This window comes from Ascidiella aspersa, chromosome 1 (genome assembly GCF_963924565.1).
Source record: "Ascidiella aspersa chromosome 1, kaAscAspe10.2, whole genome shotgun sequence".
Taxonomy (NCBI): Eukaryota; Metazoa; Chordata; class Ascidiacea; order Phlebobranchia; family Ascidiidae; genus Ascidiella; species Ascidiella aspersa.
This window is the reverse complement of record NC_139447.1, coordinates 10,261,584-10,277,008: the sequence shown is the minus strand read 5'-3', so window position 1 is coordinate 10,277,008 and position 15,425 is coordinate 10,261,584.

The window sequence follows — 15,425 nt, the reverse complement described above, 5'->3', positions numbered from 1 at the left end:
AGCCAAAGCTGCACTCAAATTCTAACGTTACACATCTGCATCTCAATAGGCAATACAGCTCTTTTTGTGGGCAGGTTTGTCCATGTTGCTAATCTTTTTTTCATGTACTAAACCAAGACACTTGGGTAAATAAGATTATAAGATTTACCTTTGCCTCAATACATACAACCAGACTTATAGACAACTAGATAATCCGAGTAGGCCTATTGTAATTCAATGATTTTGAGCAGAAATCGGCTATTTCCAATTGTAATCCAATTCTTATTTTTTTAAAAACACTACTTTGTCCAACGACTTTTTTTTGGTGTTTCGCTTTTAGTGTTGTTATCTTTGAACTTACCACCTTAACGGTAGCAAAAATGCAATTTACAACAACAAATCAAAACGAAAAGCGTTGATACATCTGTATATCTATTCGATGTTAACGCGTCTTTATTGCCCAGACCAGCAGGTCGACAAAGGTTTTTTTTAAGAAACATACCAAATCCCAATCACGGCCAGGCAAACGAACGTGCTCCAGACACCTTATACCTTTTTTCTATCTGCGCTCAAAACAAGCAAACAAACAGATGTTGATCTTATTGGTCAAAAAATACTCTTGACATAAATTATTTTTCATTGCTACTTTATAAGGCTTTAACTCGCAAACAAAAGGCGTTTTAATCCGCCTGCCAATGCGTATGTAATTCGAACCTGCATGCAATTTAAGAAAGATATCGATTTACCAGAGGAATTTCGCGCTGGCTTCCCACCACGATTTAGAGATACGTAGGTGCGTCCTGACGTAACCAACGTCAAGAAACACTGGGCAAATCTACTGTATGTCTAATTACTCACACTATTTTAAATGTATTACGACCCATTTATAATTTCTCAAAAATCCGAGGTACGCCGTTCAACAACAGCAAACATAATGCAATGCATTTAAACTTCACGTTTTGACAACAAAATTGACTTCCGAGTGCTTTCTGAATTTGGCTTCGGCCCGCGACTAAAAACAAATCACAAAATAAAAGGCGTTCTCAAGCGTTCTGAGAATTGGCTTTATGTGTAGTCAACCAGTTGCACTTTATGTTGTCCTTTAAGGATGCTGAATTCTTATTTTAAACCTTAAAAGCCACAAAAACCTTGGACAAATAATTGTATTTTTCACATTTCGGGCGTTAAAAAATTGTACATGTAATAGGCGTGCGGTAGAGCACATATGTTTATAATACCTTAATACCTTTATGTGCGTATTATAAAAGAAACATAACAAAAGTACATGTAATATACCCATAGAAAATAGATTTAAGTTATTCGTTTTTTTAGCACTTTAATATAAATCTTGCCTGGAAAACTTCACAACGCGTGGTTTTGAATAATCAAGAACAGAATCAACCGTTTAAAACTCCACAAAATTATCTTGCTAACAGCAATAACTATGCGAAAACCAAACACCAGTACACATCTTTCTAATCCACGCCGCTGATACCAGAACACGGCATAAAGAACCTTCACTGATCATTCAAACATTTCTATACTTAGTCTTGCGCGAACCGACAGTACGAGGCCGATTGCTTTCTTGACTGGGCTAAACCTCCTTCAACTTGTCGCTTTTATAGGACTTTAATTAGCCCGCTAGAGTGGGCCAGTTCTCGAAGGCCGACTCCCTTTATATGACCGTATATCGTCCAACCTTGAGTGAGGTTGTGGACATTGTGCAACCACACAGAAGCTGGCCGGCTCTTTTTTCGTTCGTGGAAGAAAATCAGCGAAAAGAATACTGAGAAAAAGGAAAGATTTGCGTGTAGGCCTACAAGATGTAAACAGGCGCAGCGGAGCCAGCTAGTCGAGACACAGGTAAAATGCACGCAATTTTTACAACTGTAAGGATTTTCCGATACTAAATACAGATACACGACATTTTAGACATAAAGTACCGCAATCTGATCCGAAACCGAATGACGTCATTGGTATGCTTTTGAAAGCATAATTCATGAAACTGAAACACTCAAAGGTAATTGTTTCTTTCAGTTTTTAGGCAAAATTAGCTTTTCCGTAACTGTTAAGCCACTTCCGGTTGGTAACGTAAATTTGATAAATTTTCATTTCAAAGTAGACGTCGCTTGATGGGTCGCAAATCGTTGCTTAAATTCCTATATTGAATTGATAGCGGATCGCTACCGATACCACCCTAGAATCGGACGAGTACCGATACTACCACTCAGGATATCGGTTGCGACTATTATCGCATATCTCTATTTATAACAAACCAAACATCCCGGTTCGGACAAGCTGGAAATGTATCGGTCAATCAGAAAGCAACGAAGCTCATTATTCTCGCGTAAGCAATATGCTGTCAAATTATACGTAACTTTAGCTTTCAATTAGTTGGTTGTCTTTTAAAATGAAGAAACAACCAAATTCTTTGAGCAATTACAGCCATAGTTTGCGATACAACGCAGCGTTTCTACAGTCAAAGATAAATTTATCGAAAATATCGACAATAGTTCAACAACTGAAGGTAAATTCGTAACGCTAGAGCAAATTTGGGCCTTAACTTAGAAATAACTTAGAAAAATATACCTTGGCCCGACATTATAATTTTTCTCGTTTTGCCTTTGTAAGGATATCCTCTGCATTTTAAGCAAAATCCGGTTTGACTACAAAGACGGCATTATAATGACAAAACGAGAAACAATTTATGAATTCGAGCGTTACGAGGTGACTTTTTTAAGATTATTAGGCCAATATTTGCTCTAAAGAAGTTTATTTGGCCGACAAAACAAGAGATTTTTTTTTGTGTATGATGAGTGTAGGCGTCAAAGGCTCAAACCTAATCCCATTAGGCCAGTGCGAAATTGGATCGAACTCATCGACAATTCTTCACCTTAATGACCAGCTCTACACGGGGCTGATGCCTTCCGTCACTTTTATAGCTTTGTTTTTGATGCTCATTCGGCTTAAGTGCGCGTTGTAAGTTGAAACGGCTTCGGTCGTGGGCTTGGGATTTTCGAGAAACGGAATTAATATGTTTGACCTTTTCGGGCCAAAAGTTAAAGAAATGTTTGCAAATTACAATGTGCTTGATAGCGTTTTGAGTTTTTTCGTTACATTCCACATTCTTTGATTTTTCAAATTTTTTTCTTTTACACGATCATACGCCTGTAATTTTTAATAACTAATTTGATGTTGCTTTGAAATTCTATTTTACTATTTCTATGGGTTTCACGTCTGTGACAATATTTAACCTACGTATACACAAATACATCGCCTGTCTTAAATTGCCTTGCTAATTCTAAAAAAAACTGCACCTGCCCAATACACGTTGCAGTTTTACCCACAGAAATCTCGTGTCACGCTGCAATCAAATCTTTTAAGCGGCAAGTTCAACTACGAGTGTCAATATTTTAATATGCATGGCTCTCCACGTCCGAGTATATACGCCGTAAATTGTCAGCGCTCGTCAGTACAAAAAAGAAGAAAAGACGGAAAAGTTTTGACAACCCAATATTCTAGGAAATTGCGCAACTTACTTGAAGTCAAGGCAATCCTATAAGCGATATAGACAAAAGCAGCAAAACAGAGGTTGACCTACACTTTTTTTATATTTTTGCTCCGTTTTTACACGCCTTATATGCTCACCAACCCAAACACCAGTTTGTGTTTAACACCGAAAAAACAACATACAAAAGTTCACAAGTATAAGTAAAGCAGTGGTTACCACATTTTTTCACAATTGGCTGGATAACTGTAAAGATTGAAGATCGCAGGTCGGGTATAAAATTGTGCTTTAACCTTATTTCCCAGCTTTTTTAAATTGTGGTCTAGTTTCGCGTAAATTTATAGTGTTGAGTCGCAGGGGGCCGAAAAAAAGACAGCGTCGCGTACCCGTAATAAAAATTAACTTTCACGGCATTGATTTTGTGTCACATATTTCTAAAACTGCGAAAATGGCCAATTTATCTCCATTATTCGTACATAGTAAGAAGTTAGATTGATAGACGTTTGTTTTTTTGTATTTTTCCTCAATATTCCTAGGGACCTTTCCCCTAACTATTTCCTCATACCACCGAATTTGATGCAAAAAAATGAATAACCGAAATACGTTTTCATGCCAATAACTCGACGTTGATTTGGCTTTCTATGATAGTGACTTGGATCGAGATTTACGCTTTAAAATCACAAGATAGGGGATACCAGCTGAAGCGCGTGCCAAACCCAAATCACTAACCCGTCCCGCTGCTTGCTGTTTATGGATTATCGTGCTGTCACTTGTCACACCGCCTTGTCCCAGTTAATGATGCGCCGCCAACAACGTAGGCTGCGCTGTGGGGCCTCGCGTATTGCACTGACAGCGTCTCAACGTGCGTTGCCGCCAGTTGATTATATTACTTTAATATTTAATGAGCCACACCGCATATCATAGCCGCCCTGGCGTTCCCTTTGATTGCGGTGCATTCCGTAAAAACAGAAATAATACAAGTTCGAGGCCAAGTTAGTCGTTTTTCAACTGCCGTGGTAATGGGAACTGAATTGCTTCCGGTTGTTGCCGAAAATGAAAGACGAACGTCCTGTTCGCCAGGTCGCCTGCTACACGATTAAACATTTGCGAAATTCCGCTTTGAGCGTTCAGAACTGTGCCATGACCTTGTAGTATCTGGCCAATTGACACCGCAATGTTGCAGGAACAAAAGGCGGGTTAAGCCTGATTGTAAACGCCAGCAAAACTCTAAGTTACAAAATGATAGTTATTACTTATACAAGTTGGTATTATGGTTTAAATTGGGTCGTCAATCCTAAAAAATATATTCCATTAAAAAAAATATATATTTCATTTTAATTGCCCCTTATTAAAATTTAAAAAGGTAAAACATTGAATAATAAATGATCAATAAGCAATGCGGTAATAAGGTAAAAGTTTAAATTTAAATTGACATAGCCTAGTTAAAAAGACATGATAATATTATAAATTCAGGGGTAAAAGTCGCACATTATTAGCGAGGTGACCAACTAAAATTGTTTCCCACTTTAACAGTGCTTATATCCACAGTTTAAGGAAAGCGCTGAGGTCGCTATATAGTGTCATGTATATCCATCTGCTTCCGCCAATTTGACTTACACGTCGCACACTGCGGTTTATAAATAGATCGAAACGAAGTGTAAGGTGGACAAGCGTTTGCGCGAATTCATTATTCATGGAATACCTTGTATAGAGCCGGATATAAAATTTTGCGTTGATCTTGTGTCACTTGATAATTATTACTGAACGAAGGAAATAAAACAAAATGAAAATATATAGTGTCCTTTATAAAGTTGTCGTTAGTTAAAAAAATTACGAAAATGTATAGGTAAGCTTTTGTAGCTAACAGGTATTTCTTTTTACAACCTATGAAAAACTTGTAGAAGTTTGCTGCTGATCGAATAATTAACCGGCGGGCCGGATGTGGCCGATCGGTCGTAGTTTGGTGACTTCTGCTTTAAGATGTTGTGCGGACTCCTTGACAGACCCCATCAGTTTAGGCAACACCTGGTTTAAGGGTATTTTAAATTATAAGCTTTGGAACCGAATACTTTTTTATGTTTGTACGTGCGCTACAAATAGTAGTATTCGGTTTACACAAGGACCATGTCAACATTATAAACTTTTCAGCCATAATTGCGAACCCACAACGCGAGTTTCTCGGGAAACTCAATCGAAACCTGGTTTTGTGTTGTACTCTTCAATCATATTAATTAAGGAAAAAGAACAACTAACTGCTGGCGTTTGTTTCTTTTTTATCTAAACATATAGTCCGATCTCCTGTAAAATCAAACTTTCAGCATGCATTCAAATAAGACTTTGAAATGCCTATATTGAAAGAGTGTGCGAAAGGTTTGCAATCAAACTGACTATAAGCGGACGAGTCGGACTAATTAAACGAGGTATGGGTCTACATCAGGGGTTCTTAAACTTTTTTTACTGCGGACCCCTAAAATTTTTTTTAACCAAGCGTGGACCACGGTCGGCAAAAAAAATCCAAAATGACATCATAAATTGACGTCACAGTACAAATAGACTTTATAAATCTGCTGATTTTGGTCCAAAAATGTGAAAGTGAATTAGAGTCTAAATAGGATTCAGTGCAAAACCGTTTTATTTTTAATCAAACGGTTTTCTTTAAAAAAAGATTACTTCTTAAATATACACTAATATTTTAAGTAGGCATTCGTGGACCCCCGCTAAAATTGAGGTTAGTATCACAATTTTCTTACAATACTAAATGCAAACACTTAATTTCTACACAAGTTATTTGACACAATGATTTAAGTTTAAGTCAACTCATTTATCCGAAAGACTAACGTTAAGTCAACTTAACTGAAAACAGTAACTTAAGTGCATTTATGTCAAGTCAATGACTTAAGTCACTACAACACGCGGAGGTATTTCGGACGGTACGCGAGCTTTTTTAAATATTTACGAAAATAAAAAATATTTTTATTGCGGCTGTAGTTAAGATATATCCGCTATGCAATCTAGCATATGTGGCTATCGCTACAGAAGCGAAATTTGTATTTCTTTTGATAGCTTTAGCAAACATTAGAAAAAGTGGTCACGTCAGAAGCCAGGTATGTTAGGCAGCATTCCGTACAAATTGAGAACACTGATTGAAACAGTGGAAACGTAATCTTCCAAGCTATCCGAAAATATTAAACATTGCAAAACAGCAGTAGTCAACCTACCACTACAGTATGTCAAGCCACGAGTTTTTAACCTGTTATAATAAGCAAGGAATTTCCAGGTGGTGTACACCTACTTTTTGTGCCATTTTGCTGTATAGGTAGGCGAAACCATGCAAATATATTTTGCAGCTGAATACGTCATAGTTTTGCTTGTCAATTTGAAATGACATTTATTTAACTTCCGTTGTAAGAAAGGTGTTGATCATTTATTGTGCAAATTGTTCCGAACGTAAGTTAATTTGACATGATCTATTTTTATTTCTGATTCAACTGAAAAATATAGCGACCGTAAATAAACACCACATGCTTCGTCACACAAGTTTGATTACCACTGCTCAAACGCAAACCACACATCGTCAAAACGTCAAAAAACTCGTAAACTTCAACTGCAAATGTTTAAAAACACTCTTAAACCACATGACTTGAAAACGCGAAAAACACCCTACATACAAGAAAACATTCCTTTTGTAGTTAAACTTGAAAACCAATTATAACTTTATCGTTTGGCCACAAACAGCAGTTATTTGTTTTGTTGCACGCGAAATTAAACACGTCCGCCCTGTACACAGATTAACACACGCAACATCAAGTTTGCCGAAGGTGATTTATTGTTTGCACATTTGCGCTTAGCACCATAACGTCTGTCCCTTTTCGTATACTCAGCGTGTTGTAGTCAGCGCGGCACAGGCTAAACTTGCACAGGGGTTAAAGTGCTCAAACTTGCCACGTATAAATCTTCACACAAAGCTGAAACAGCGAAACTTTAAGTTTGGTTACAAAAGTAACAGAGTTGTATTTTACTCTTCGACTTTGTTTTAGTATTTGGATACACGTTGTTTTCAGCTGTTAATTTTTGTTATATATAGGCTACTTTATTATAAAAGAAATGGCACAAAGTGTTAAGCATAGCGTTTTTTAGGTGATTTTTCTACTTTTTTTGCCTGTGCAGTTGAAACTGTGTTGTTTTTTTCTCTGTACCACCATAACCTTAATTTTGCGTTTGCTAACGGAATGTTTACTGGAAAATACTGTCTCGAGCATGAAAGTGACAAAAATAACCCTGTTTTTCGCGTGTTTTTCACCTGTGCTATTTCAGGATATATTTGTGCCATAATTACCTACATCTCGCTTCACCTAATCAAATAGTTTGGCTTTAGGTATTCTAATCACTATTCTGTACATTTTAATCATTGTGTGAAGCGCAAAATACACCCCGCCTACTTTCCAGCGCTATTTCCAATCTACAATTACAAGAGTTCGCTTAACTTGCAATTAACTATACCTCGCGAATTCCAAGAGCAATTATAAACTGACTCGAGGCTTTGCTTGTAAAGCTTACATGCACCAGGCTGCTGGGTATAAGTGCGTTGAATTTAAAATGCCACAAATTTACCTAATTTACGATCGGTTTCAGCCATGGCCACAAACAAAACTGTAAACATTGTTTCGCACTACACGATATTTAATAAAAAAAATTATTTGCTATTTTAGAGGAAAAAAAAGAACATCATAATAAAGAGACGTTAAACACTGATCATGATGTGAAGTTGGTATAAAATATACTGTGGGTACTGCGGCTTATAAACAATTAGTGTGGATCTGTTTGCGACTTTTATCTTGAAAACCTTTTTATCCTGCCTTAACAAATGGTACATGTAGTGACATGTACTGTATAAAGGCCTTTATCATTAGTTTTGAACCCCTTTTGTCTATTTTTATTCGCAGATAACACGGTGTTTGTCACTGATAAAGACGAGACTGAAAATTGTGACCGCAAAGTTCGATCGCGGCATGACTTTGAGAACTTGATTCGATCCACAAACTATAAGAATTCAAACCAAATCGATCCAGATGGAAAGCCGCCATTACACGTCACTATGCAAAGCAATCATGGGTAGAGAAAAACAAAACCTTACTACAACCGTTGTCTTCATTGTTGCACTGCAACTGCCCTGCATAAACAATATCTATGTTTCGATTAACCCCAACTTAATAATCCCAGGGCGCCCGCAATCTAGCAGCCGAGCGCGAGTCAAAGCAAACATGCAAGGGACTTGCTCACCCCTGGGAAATTAATTATCAGACGCTCTGACAATGCAAACGCTGTACTGGATTTGCAAGTTGTGCCAACCGCTGTATCCGTTTCCTGACGCGGTTAGCAGCGCCACGTCACCTGCTGATGCTCACATGACGTCTTTTTACTGGTGACGTCATTGTTTTCACACCCGCAAATACTAAAGCGCACCAAATCCGCCAAACAAACCGGAGAAACAAACCGATCAGCGTTACCTGTGAATATCATGGCGCTGTGCATTCTTTGTGTTCGCGACTATAGGAATGTCCGATAATATCGAATCGAAGCCGATACCTGACTCCAAGTGATATCATCGGAACGCGTACGACACTGGGATGAGTCGTTGCCAATCCAACCAAACTTTGGAGCATAATGGTTGGAGGTTGTAGTAAGACGTAATAAGAATATCAAAGCCCATGCAGAAGTAAGTATCATTTTGAACGTTTCGAATAAGTCTTTATTCATTTTCAACATCAATACCAAACTGATATAGGAAATTTAGTCATGATATGCGATCCAGTGCAATATTTTCTACTTTTAAAGGTAAATTTGTCAAAAAATAGAAATGTGTTATTAAAGGTAATTAATTAACTTCCAACTGCGACAGTGAATTTCGCTGTACCAACCTAAAAAATAACTACATTTCAATGTTTCAATTTATTTCGTTTTGCTTGCTGCATAGCGATGACGTCATTTGGTATCGGATCGGACGCGTTACTTTTTGTCTAAAAATATCGCGAGTCAGTATCGGAACAAAAGTATCGGCCGTCCCTATACCGTACGCGCAAATCTTACACCGACTAATTTCGCGTAAATAAAACAAGTAATAACGTTATCGGCCAACACTAAAAACCTTTGCGTTGCGCATTCCAGTTGCGACGTCACGTCGGTCTTATTTTGAGTGACGTAACAAAACCCACCTGGGCGAAGTTGGCGCGCTGGATTGGTTTTGGGCAATATCTCCAAAACTTGAAAAAGCGAAAAAAAAAAAGAAAGTTCGTCGAGAGTTGCTCGGCGCGCCGAAAATCGGCGACCAGTTAATAAAAACTCGAACCTCGATTGAGGATTCGCTTTATAAAGAGCCAAGCCGCGGGCGGAAGCGGTTTTTCAGCCTATTTCGAAACAGACCACACGCTTCCGTAACGTCATCAGGAATTATAGAATTTTCGACAGATTTTTCTTTTTTAGGGAAGCTAAACTTTACAGTCTAGCGACCACTCAGTACTTCGGTAGGCGTGGCTGGGCGTTGAAGTGCGGGCTTTTGTTTATTTGGGGCACACTCGTAGACGCACGCCGGGGAATTTCATTTCCGCTCCCTGCAGTTTTAATCTATTTTTTGTTTTATTCGGTGCGCGCCCGGGCTGTCAAATTCTCGCAAATTTGCGCGCTGGCCTAGTTGCGAACGAAAATCGATAGCACCGATGCTATGTGGTTATGCCTGGTCTTGGCGTCTTTTGGCTGCCCGTACAAAAAAGATAAAAAGGGTAGGCCTATATTGAAGTTAAAACCGAATGTTTATCAAAATATATCGCCTAGCCCTTGTTATTAAAATATGAAATTAGACCCAGCTTACTATCATGTGTTTGCGATTTAAGTTAATACCGGTGCTTCAATCACCAAAATTTCGCTTTACAGACCCCTCACAGAAAGCAATGATTCCGAACGGAGCAATTTATTTTCCGACTGCCATTTTATTCAATATCCGAGAAATGATTTACCAGTAACAACTTCACCTTTTTCTCTAGACAAATTGAGAATCACGCTAGTATAAAGAGTAGTTTACGTTGGTCTATTTTTCGTAGAGGCTGATAAAATGCCACTTCTGGCAAGCATTTCCTCTTATCACTTATAAAACGACTAACTATAAATGCGAGAACGTTTCGAAGACAGTTCAAAGACAGATTATAATCATCCAAGTGTCAAGCTATACTTTTTCGCCTTGTTTGATTTTGTTTACCGTGTTTCGCTATAATTTTTTCAATTTCCTTCACTTGACCTCGCCTTGCCTATCACCTGGTTTGCAATAGTTGCTATTTCACCTTTTCCCCAGCCGCCTTCTTATCGCAGATTGATTTTTCCACTTACGCCATTTCAAAGCCCCCGGGATTCAACTCGCCATCACTTATATAGGTGCGCTGGGATAAATTAGTAGTACAACGTTGCAAGGTTACTCGCTTGTTGGCTTCCAGTTGTTTCTTTCAACATTTGTTACGGGTGGTTACCAGCCTTTATGGCTTTTGGCAATCTTTTTGGCTTACCACCCTTTTGGGCAATCTTTTAGACTTTTTTAACTAAATAAAAGTTTTTTTTCGCGTTTTGCTCGGTTAGAATAGAATCGAACTCATTTTGGGCGCGATCAGTTCGCTCGAAAACACCAGGTTTATATGTTTTCACTTGTTTTACGACGTCACGGTATGTCGTAAATTTGTGACGCCATTCCTGAAAAAAAAAACAATCATGACCTGCCAAACGACAATCGTGGATCGGTCCCTGGTGTATATAGTGGTTCATTAAAACAACAAGCATCAACTGCGCATAATGTAGGAAAACACGTATTTGAGCGGTTCGTGCATTTTTTCTACATTGTTTGCAGTTGATTCTAGCGATACTCGATACCATTTTTTATTGTTCGCTTGTCAATAAAGAATTAAAGTAACAAACACAGTCCACAATATCTCTCGGCAACAATCAGCATCATAAACGGCATCCCGGTCTGGCACCACTTGTTGTATTTGTTTTGGTTGATACACCACGGTAGCAATACATAGTTTACCGGCGCAGCCAAACAGTATTAACTTGTAGTAAGAATATCAAAGCCCATTCAGAAGTATGTAGCCTGGTCTTACTACAACCTGCGACCATTATGCTTCAGTGTATTAACGTGCTGTGATCAACGCATGCGAAGTTGTATCACTTAACCGCCCAAAACGGATATTAGGAAAGCAACAGTCAATTTACACTATATTCGACAGAAATTAAATTGGCCATTAAAACCGCGATACTTAACCTAAGCGAGTTGGATTTATCGCGACGCTATTACATATTTATGTTGCACCAATGAATGATTGGGCAAACTGTAAATGAATTTCGCCGAAATCGAACATGAAAAGTAGCAAGTGTGGCACTGTCGATTAATAAATGGATTAGGTGTTGGCAAACCATTCGACTTAACAGGTTTTGGTTTGATATAAAGAAAGTCGCCTAATATAATCAACCAAACCATATTATCTTCAGCGCCATTAAACCGCGTTAAAAATGTAACAGCGCCATAACATCATACCAACCACAAGTTCCTTTCTATGAGAAAATCTCGCCAGTAAAAAGCGTTTTGACAAAATTCAGTTACCCCAAACCTCTATTCTCGTCTCTGCACGTGAGATGATTGGCACCGCGAAGAAGCTGTCCATCTTAAGATCGTCACTTTCAAGTCACTTGCTGCAAAACATGCGGCCAAATACCAGAGGAATTCGACACTCTTCCATTCCTCGAGTTACAACCAGATACAATTGAATTTACAACCGCCTTGTAAAATAAGAGAAAGGAGACGGCGGTTTTGCTGCTGCATAATGGAACGTTCTGCAGAGAAAATATTGTTTCGACAGCCAAGAAAATCAGCATTATGCAGATGCAGCGTCTGTGTCGTTTACTGCTTTGCTTGCAACACACGTGCGCGTGCAGTATCGGGTTGTATCCGTCCTATAACCAGCTAATTGGAAGGCAAGAGCGTTGCGTAATACCTCTTCAACCTATGCATTTCCCTGGAAAATAGCGTCAAAAAAGCTTATCAAGCCACCTAAATGACAGCAGTATGATATCCTTACCAAACAGAAACCTGACTTAGTTTTGGTATTATTACGGTTTCCAATAAGTCATTTCCAATGTGAGTTTCTATAAAGCAATTAAAGTAATTACTGCAATGTGAATAAAACGATATTTGACAGTTACAAGTATAAATCCTTTCCTGTGATTTCATCCTGCATTCCGAAAGGAATGTCAATAAAAACTTAACCACTAACCTTACAAACGTTGTTGTGATTGTCAGAATACTAAATAGTTAAAGTTGATAGGCTGGTAAACTACTTGGACAGTTGGTAATCGGCCATTCGATGGCGCTCTTGACCAGTGACTTGTTTAACGAGATTTTGTTTTTCTGGTTTTGCTGATTAATTCATATGGATGTGTACATTACTTTCACTTAACATTTAAAAAACAATCGTTCCCGCTTAAACTCTTGGGGTTTTTACACCGTATTATGTCATAAAATTTATTTTTTTAACATCACAATGTATGGCAACATTATGCCTTCCTAAATGAAGCATGCAATATAACCAAGGGTCATGCGCATCTTGAGTATTCCAAAAAGCTAATCTGAAAAAGTAAGAATCCCATTTACTACTGACTTCATATAAAAAGTAGGCGACGTTGTATATAGATCTGTATATAAAAACAAAACCTTATGAATGTCAGAAAACTTAGCCTGGTTGTTTTTCTCCTTGTCAATCGGCAAGCCCTTTTCCATGAATTTCAAAATCGATGAAATGATGTCGTTATAACGATCATTGTATTGGTTTGCAGCGTATTTCACCAACTTCATAGGTCTGATTGACAATCACTGCGTCAAGGCAAAACAAAGAGTCACTTCATTCTCGTAAATCAAACTAATAATGAAGTCAGATTTGTTTTACGTTTGTAAATCGATTCTGCTTTAATCAGTTCGAATGGATTGAAATGAGATGGCGTAGCGACATGCCAGAACTAATCACATCATGGGAATTTAGAAGGAACATAATTTATGTTGTGATAATTTTTGTCAATAAATATGGGTTAATTATCTTAATTGTTGGGCATAAAACAATTTGCTTGCTATTTTTTTTTAATTTAAGTTATTGCTCACAATTTGACGCGTTTACGATTTTAATAGTTTAACGTTTAAACTATTTTTATGCCAATGACTTGATTTGAAGTTATCTTGACTTGTTATTTACTTGACTTTACTTCGACTGAAGTTTATCACAAAAGACTTGACTTTGACTATAGTCATTTTAAATATCTTGCTTACAACACTGAACAAATCACTACAGAATAACAGAACCTTAAGTACAAGAACATACCTTGGAGTAACGCTTCACTTAAAACATAAAAGACGGAGTTGAGTTGACTTGTCGGTTTGTAGTTTAATGATTTTAGTTTTTGTAATCATTTGTGTGACATACACACTTTGTAGGCATACTTGTTGACTCAGAAGCAGTGCATCACTCAGCCAAATACACATAAACGCGATAAGTCGAGCTCGGTGACTTCACGCATCAACTGATCATCGCATTGTATACTGGAGAACAATTTAAAGAAAATCGAAATTATAAGGGTCAATTACGGGGCGGATCCAGAGGAGTCACTCAGTCCATGCCCCCCAAACTCTGTTTTTTGCAGCTTTTTGTTTTGACTTTTGACGAACTTTCCGTTCTTAAACTCGTAAAGTCTGCAAAGTCCAATTACTGTAAATTAGATAATTTATTTTATGTCGAGCAATATTCAAATTTCTTAGATATATATATGATACGTGTAGCGGTTTGGACTTTGGAATTATGATCGGGCCAATATCTGCTTATTCTTTAAAAACAGCCTGTTGTGACGCCAACACACCTGTCCGTGTGCATCATACAAGCTGCCAACCTATTTCCCGCTGCACAGTTAATTGTCAAGAACTTCCTGTTTTTAGTTTTGTGTTTGAACCAAGTTGTTAAGAATATCAATAAACGCCATCTGTAATGTGTTATTTAAGTGATGGAATTTGATGTCAAAACGAACAGTCTTATAGTACTGTTCCATCGTTGAGTTCTGGTCGCGCAAGTTATTATTAAACGTATCGTAAGTACCTGTAAGTACCGTTTTACCGTTGTCGCAATAAATATTCTTCCATTGTGGTTCGCACCCATATACGCCACTTTTCCTTTAAAGGTCTTAGTTCTGTCAATCTAAACCCAGAATACGATCTTATTTGGAACATTGGTGATAGCCTTTTTTAGTTGCATTTTTGCGCATGAGTTTACTTAAAGCAGCAGATGTTTTTAAGATCATTTGTTTTATAAAGTTATGACGCAGGTTTGTGACGCCATATACCTGAAAATTGTCATGACACGGCCAATATAATTGGAAAAATATAGACATAGACAATATTACAATTGACCTAATGTAACATCGGTTTTACTTAAAAAAAAAAAAAAACCTTCCGCGCAGCCGTGCGAGAATATACCTATAGATTAACATGCAACCGCGCTATGTTTTATTAAATAGCTAACAAAGGTTAAATCGACCCCAGGGACTTTTACATGGTCCTCGTCATAAAGCGTAAATCGATGCGCCGTGCTTGTTACATTTAAGAAAGAGGTGGGTGAACTAGGAATTAAACGCGCGATTTTCAAACTCTTTTCGCATGCGGCGCACTGAAATTAAAACAAATATGCTGGGGACGCGACCCCATCCCAAAAATTGTGATTTTGCCAAGTTTTACTATGTAATTTATGCGGCCTAAGGGGTCCCGTATGCTTATTTCTGAAGCGGCGCGTAGAGTCGCATTTTAGACAGCAGCGACGAAAATAATCTCCAAAACGTTAACAGGGTTTTTACATCTACGTCACAGTTGCAC